The sequence below is a fragment of the Mytilus edulis genome, chromosome 2, assembly GCF_963676685.1.
Source record: "Mytilus edulis chromosome 2, xbMytEdul2.2, whole genome shotgun sequence".
NCBI lineage: Eukaryota > Metazoa > Mollusca > Bivalvia > Mytilida > Mytilidae > Mytilus > Mytilus edulis.
In genome coordinates this window covers 44,441,509-44,449,054 of record NC_092345.1, presented here as the reverse complement: position 1 = coordinate 44,449,054, position 7,546 = coordinate 44,441,509, and positions in this window count along the sequence as shown.

Sequence of the window (7,546 nt, the reverse complement as noted above, 5' to 3'; positions counted from 1 at the left end):
TAGTTTCCGACAAACGTACATTTCTGTAATGATAATTTCTATATATAGTATGATTATACAGAGGTTAAAGTTAACCTCAAGGTCAAGAGATTAACCGAAATTGCGAGTGCAATTAACCTTGTCAGAATGAAAAGAGGTTCTAACAATTGTATTTCCAAATTTAATAGGCTTTGAATGTCTAAAAACATTTTTTTTCAAACAAATTTTATTCACAAACATTGAAATCACACATTTTTCGTCAGATTCTGACATAGCGACATGTAAAAAATGCAGTGACTGCCGTTATATATAGTTACGCAATCTTTGTGAATATTTGTTTCTTTTCAAATTATGCATGTTGTGTAACAGCTTGTACAAACTGACCTTCGACACTACGAATACTTATAAAAAGTGACTTAAAATTAGACAATTTGAGTCTCTATCATGTTTTAATGCATGCTAATGATTTCCTATACTTTAAAAGTATCTACACGTTTTCGACGGTGAATATTTTTCATATCGTCGCTGGGCTTCTAAAATGTCGTACATGACATTTTTGGCTAAAAATACTTTTTTACACCAATGGTTCGGGCGGGAGGAAATCTTTGGTATTACAAAATAGCATACACTTAGACCAATCAAAACGTTTGAAATAAGACATATTACAAAATTGCCAATGTCAGTTGTTTGTAAAGTTTGCTTCCAAAATGTTGTATGCAAATTTGAAAATCGATGTCTAGCGGTTTTGGGAATAAAATAATTGTACATTTCTTTATTTCTGTGAAAATAATTTAAGTTCTCGGTTAATCCAGAAATGTCAAAGTTTTTATTTTACTGCTTTTTGCAAAAATGTTTAAGTACAACATTTTGGAAGCATGCATTTTGTCAAAATTTTCAAAGCCTGTTTGTGAGATATTTTCATCTTGAAAAAATTGTAATGTACAACATTTTGGAAGCCCAGCGACGATATGCTGTGTTTGTAAATATCTTCATAAAAGGTTTCAAAAACTTCTATTGTAATTATATGTTTGGAGAGAAAAAGCTAAAAACATGATTGTATTTAATGAAATAGAGCTTTAGTCAGCAAGTTAGCACTATCATTTTTGAGTACTGAAACAATAGCTGACTGGATGGAAATTCAAACTATTTTATATCGGTATGAACTTGCTTACGATACTTAAGTACAGTCTTTTAATATATATCATGTATATAGGTAAGAAATGTTCAGTTCCTTTTGGATTTTTGACAAAAAACAGTGCTTGGGTTTATTTGAAGAAGAAAAAAAATCAAAAAGAAAATCATGGATTGAAACCGATATGAAATGAAACACAATTAAGATGGGTCTGGATAAGTTTGAGGGAAAGTTCATTTAATTCTGTATTCTTTATTTTTTCAAACCATTTCTCTCTATCTTTTATGAATGTTGTCCATTATTCTCTATTCCTAATATTTTAACACCCCAAAATTCTCAGTTCCGTGTATTTTGTTTTGCAATATTCTTCTCCATTTTTAATATTTTGCCCATTGTTCCGCTGGAGCAGAATTTCTAACATATGCAACAAAACGAAAATCCATATTAACAGGGTATATTCTTACAAAAAAAAAACAAGCAATGTAAAGGAAAGAAACCATTAAAGAAAAACTTTAACTCGTATCTTTGAAAGTCGACTAACCAAAGAACAGTCGAAAAACAAATCTTTTCAGAATGCTATGATAAATTTATAGTGTATTATAATACCACATTACATTCTATAGCGCAGAAAGGAAAACTTGCAATTGGTGAAAGCCAGACGAACGTACTTAAGATATTCAAAAGATCACTAAGGCGATTGACTGTTAAGTCCTGACTTGTTGAAACTTCATTTGATTCAAAAGTTAAAGTAGATAAAGAGGTTGTCAATCCGTCCACTTTTATTACAGTTTTTTAGTCCCAACACCTGAATTATTATCAACTTCTCAGAACAAACTTTAATAATGCATATGAAAAAAGTAAAATAACAAAAATACTGAACTTCGAGGAAAATTCAAAACGGAAATTCCCTAATCAAATGATAAAACACATCAAACGAATGGACAACAACTGTCATATTCCTGACTTAGCACAGCATGGTTTTGTCCCAAAATCATTATTTATATATTATATATGGTTCAACTCCTTGTCAATGATGAAAAAGTAACCTTAACTATTCGTTTTAAACTCCGAAAATACCGGACTTCAAGGTTATTTCCAAAAGGGGGAAGTCCATAAACCGGACAAAATCAACCGTAAGACGATATCAACCAATTGGAAACCTTATCGTATTCATGAATTAATATAAACATTTTTGCTCAGAATCAGGTCTATAGCTAGCTAAACCTCCCACTTGTATGACAATTGTTTATATTTCTGTTATGTTGATTTAATTATGACAATAATTGCGACCTATTAGTCCAAACTGTGTAAAAATCACAGACATACAATACAACAATTACAAAAATCTAACAAGCAAGCAAATACATTTGACAAGGATGCCAACAAAAAGAACTTTTTGTAGTTGATAGCGCAAACAGTAAAGTAAGACATGTAATATAATGCCATACTAGATAAAAGAAGATTTGGTATGAGTACCAATAAGACAACTCTCCATCATAGTCACAATTTGTAAAAGTTCACCATTATAGGTCAAAGTACGGTCTTCAAGACGATGCCTTGGCTCACACCGAATAGCAAGCTATAAAGGACCCAAAAAATTACGATGACATGTGTAAAACAATTCAAGGGGAAAACCAACGGTATAACCTATATAAAAAAAAACGAGAAACTAGAAACACTTATGAACCACATCAACAAACGACAACTACTGAACATCAGATTCCTAATTTATGACAACTGCAAACAAATGAAGCAGGTTTTAAGGTACCGACCTTTATCATTATCTCAAACAATTGTGTAACATCACAACATAGAAAGAAACACTATAAATATTACTTGCAATGGCTTAACTCAATCAAGAGACATATTAACGCAAGTGAAAATAAACTGAACGAATAAATTTGATCTATGATACAATGTAAATATAAAATCAATAACATAAGGGGTGAACAAACACAAAAAAGTAGTATACCGCTATCAGATGTTTATAATCAAGTTAAACAACTAAAAAAAAAAAAAAAAAACAATAACCTGAAAAAAAACCGCCATATAAATTTATATACACAGCTGGTAAATGAAAATAATCTTTTGGTCAGTTTTACAGTTTAAATAGAGAATGCTAATATTTGTTACAAAATAATTATTTTTTGGGTTCATAGTATACTAGTATACTATAAATTAATGAAATTATAAATACAAAGGTAAACAAAATGAAAATAACACTATAAAACCTCATGTATCCGAAATGAGCTTCTGGACACAACGCAAATAAAAACCGGATAGCTGGATATACAAATACTGAGCAAGGTTAAGAGTCATACATCTAAACAGACACATAAAGTAAATACATGATACAGAACCTCAGCACATACAATCTATCCATCAAGACCATCTTGTATTATTTGTGAAGTAGACAGTGACTATCATTCTATTGGTTTCTGATAATTTCCGATCGACTTTCAGAGACAAAGAATGAGACGTTCTTTGACAAATCCTTACTCAATTTTTATTATTCGCACCGATGAATTTATTTATTTTTCACTAGTGTCAACGCTGAATAGTTTGTTGAACAAAACATTTTTCCCTCAAATTCCTTACTCTTTGCTCTGAGTTATTAAATGATTTTAAAAAAAAACCAATGGAGTTTTACTGACCTGGGCCAGGTAGTGCTCTTATTTAATTGAGCCGTCGTTATACATTGCCTCTCTTTTGCGAAGTCTATGCACTATGTGTGTTGTCAATAATCTCTTCCAATATATCAAACAAGACATTGCAATCCTCTTCGATTGTTTGTTATTTTCTTTCAATTATGAATTAAACCTGGATATCAAAGGAGTGATAAATCTGAAAGTGCGTATTGCATATCATCTTTTTTTCAAATTGAGTAAAGGCGTCTTAAGTTCAAGGAAAACAATAATATTTAATAAATCTTGAGATATCGGCAGTTCACTGTCACAAAATGTATTCTTTATCGTGTGATATCTTAATTTATTGCAGCATTTTATGTATAATGCTGACATTTGCATGGTTAACCATTGGGCTACCGGATATATGACATATACATATTATTGTCAAATGCCTAAAATAAAAAAAAAACTCGAGTGGAAAATTTGTTTTACATTTGTCACGAGGGCCATTTATAAATGACAATATAATGCGGCATGTTGAGCGCCTTGCGATAACCTATTGTTGTTTATTTCTGTGTAACTTGGTTCCATTCCGTTACATGTAGAGAGTTGTTTCATTGGCATTCATATCACATCTTCTTACTTTTATATTTATAGGTTTGACTCGCTTCCAATCATTTTAACAGTTATATTTTCTATTGCTATATAAACGCAAGTTTGATACCGAATAAAACCATAGGTGCAATACTACCAAATCATAAATACGACACATCCGGTTGCAAAAAATATTCTCTTGATTTAGACAGCTGTAGGAAATAAATGAACTTAAGAAAGGATAAGAAAGTACGCAAAAAGTGCACTTCACATTAATGACGTAATTAATCTGATGGCGTGATTCGTTAACACATCCATCAGATTATGGCTAATCCTTATCCGTGGTTAATCCTCGAGTTTATCCTCCTGAATGAGGGATTACACATAATTTAACCAAAATGTAGGACATATAAAAGAATACTGCAAAGAAATTTCAAACCATTGCTTATTTCATGCTGATTTTCAAAATTCATTCGACGAAGTAGGTTGTCTTGATAACATACAGTTATGCCCATGTTCCATTAAAACGACAGCAGAGAATTGTAATGCATGGAATAAATTCGATAATTTCGTGCTTTTTTGGGGTGTTTTTTTTTTAATTTTTGCTGCTTTTAATTTTTCTAGGCTTTATACGGCATACGTGACTGTATAGAAATGTCAAAGGCAAAACAGTTTAACATGAATCATAAATCAATCATTATGGGTTGTATACAAGCGATACAAGGAAAGCTATTTCATATTGTATTTATCGTGTGAAATGAAATGCAATGTCCTATAAAGCATCGTAAAAAAATATTCTTGCCGGATTGTGCCGGCCAAATTAACATTCAAGGTCAACATGACGCTTTTAATTGATACATGTAACATGTTTCCTAGTAAAATACACGTTCTTTGATCGATGCATGTAGGCTGTACTCATTTATTATTTGTCCCTTCTTCAAAAATAAAAGAAATCAAAACCGCTAACAACCTGAAAACTTTGTTAATGATTTATAAATTCTGAATTACATTCGTCAAGAATTAATGAACACATTATTTTTCATATTAAGATACAATAGAAATTTCCTATTAAAAGAACTCTGACAATGTTAGATCAGGTCTTCATTTTATACAATTAATTAATTGATGACATTTCCGAAGATCATATAATAAGAACAAAACAACATTTGAGAAAATTGCCGGTAGAAAAGAAGAGATTGTTCTGTATGTTCTGTATAAAATGTCCCTGGTGGCAGGAAAAGGCCGAAACATTTGATATATGCATGTGTGCTCTCTATCGTAAAGTTGTTCATAAATTAAGGAACAAATATAAGAAACACAGCAACGATGTAACACTGAAGAATAAAATATCTTTCTTGAGAAATGCTTATATGAAGCATTAATTTTGTATCCCAAACTCATATAATGAAGTAGTCCACAAAGAATAACCACAAACTTTCTTTAATTTATAAGTAGTGACAAATTAATTTGCATTATCTCTTTTCGTATTACCGAATTTTGACCCAGGAGTATACGATTTAAAGACAATTTTGCCTTCTCCGGGTAAGGCATTTCTGGTATCAATTAAACAGAGGGCAACTGAAGGAAGTAAAGTCAGACTTACAATCGTTATTTCGCCTGGCATGTTTCATGGACACATATGAAAGATACCCCTATTCAAGGCCCATATAAAAAATATAATTTTACCTTATTTGGATGCTCTTACTAGAACCGGGTCCAAAATATCTTATAACACGTTACTTGTCTAAATATTATCACTCCGGAGTCGAAATCGCTAATATATGTAAGAGAATGGACTTTTATTAAAAAAAGGTTTGTTATTCCCGCTATTTTCAGTTAATATCTTTCTGGCGCTATTATACTAGTACTATGACGTCGCCGTTTTTGCGTAATTGCAAAGACAATAAAAAAAAGCATTGGCACTGACGGGGTTTTGTTTAAAATTTATTTGGCAGCGAAAGGATTAAAGTGGGATGTCCGTTTGATTCTGTGGGATGTTCAAGTCAAGTCAGGATGGGGCGTGTAGAGAGAGTGCTACGCTCACTGACGATTAGAACCCTTGCAACAGCTCAAAATTTCTGTCCACATCCAATATTTTCAGTGGCAGTCTAAATTTTTCCAACCTTTATCCCGAACGTCCTCTGTTGGATTTATTGTTAATTGTTTTCTTAGTTTTAAAACGAATTCATTGATTTCTTATATATCGTAATACTGCTAGGTAATGGTCAAATGTTTTCAGAAAAGAAAGACTTTTTAAGTTGTCATTAAAATGTAAATAGTTAATTGATCAACATAGTAATCTGTGTTGTGACTTATTCCGAAGATATAATATTGTCCTTCGCTTAATTACAAGTTACAAACAAGAACAAGTCAGTTTTAAGCCATTTTTTCTCATTCACATTTTTTTTAAGAAAAAGCAGATCATTTATTGAAAAACCCAGACGTTTCACATGTTTTACACTCGAAAAAAACTGGACCGATTCACACGAAAAAAAAAAACGAAAAGCAGGAACGCTATACCTTCCGTGTTTATGCTTTATTTCAGGCGGTTTTTTTTAAAAGAGAATAACTATACAAAATTTATTGCTTGTTTTATGCTTATTTTTAAATCAATTCAACGACTTATTTTGTTTGGACCTTCAACATCTATTGTGATTTATAAGTAAATTCAATACATATGTGTTAAAAACCGTAAAATAATGGATTGTATTCTTATTTTAAAACCTATTTACTAAAATCAATTAGATATTTAGGAGTTATATTGACAATGAACTTCTAAGCTTTTAAATTAGAAAATAATACTTGATTCTGACATGGATTTGTGTAGTGAGTGCTGTACAAATCCTTGCTTCTGAAGTATACGCATTATATGAACAGTAATGGTATTACGATCTATTCGATAAGTAAATGTCAATTTTATCTATAATCATGATGTGTCATTTTTTATCTATAATTTATCAATTATATCTATAATTTAGAATATTGTTTTAAAGGTTTTAACATTTAAATTTGAAAAGCGTTATTAAATTTCCATGCAATTGAATGATAAGTACACCCCTCGATACATCTTCGACTTATTCTGTTGACAAAGATTTTATAAATTATAGATTATGTTTAAAATGCTGCAAGTGAAGAATGGCCAATAGTTGTGATACACGAGTTGATATTGATCCGGAGGATAGATTTATAAAACCACATAGCAAATGACACGTTC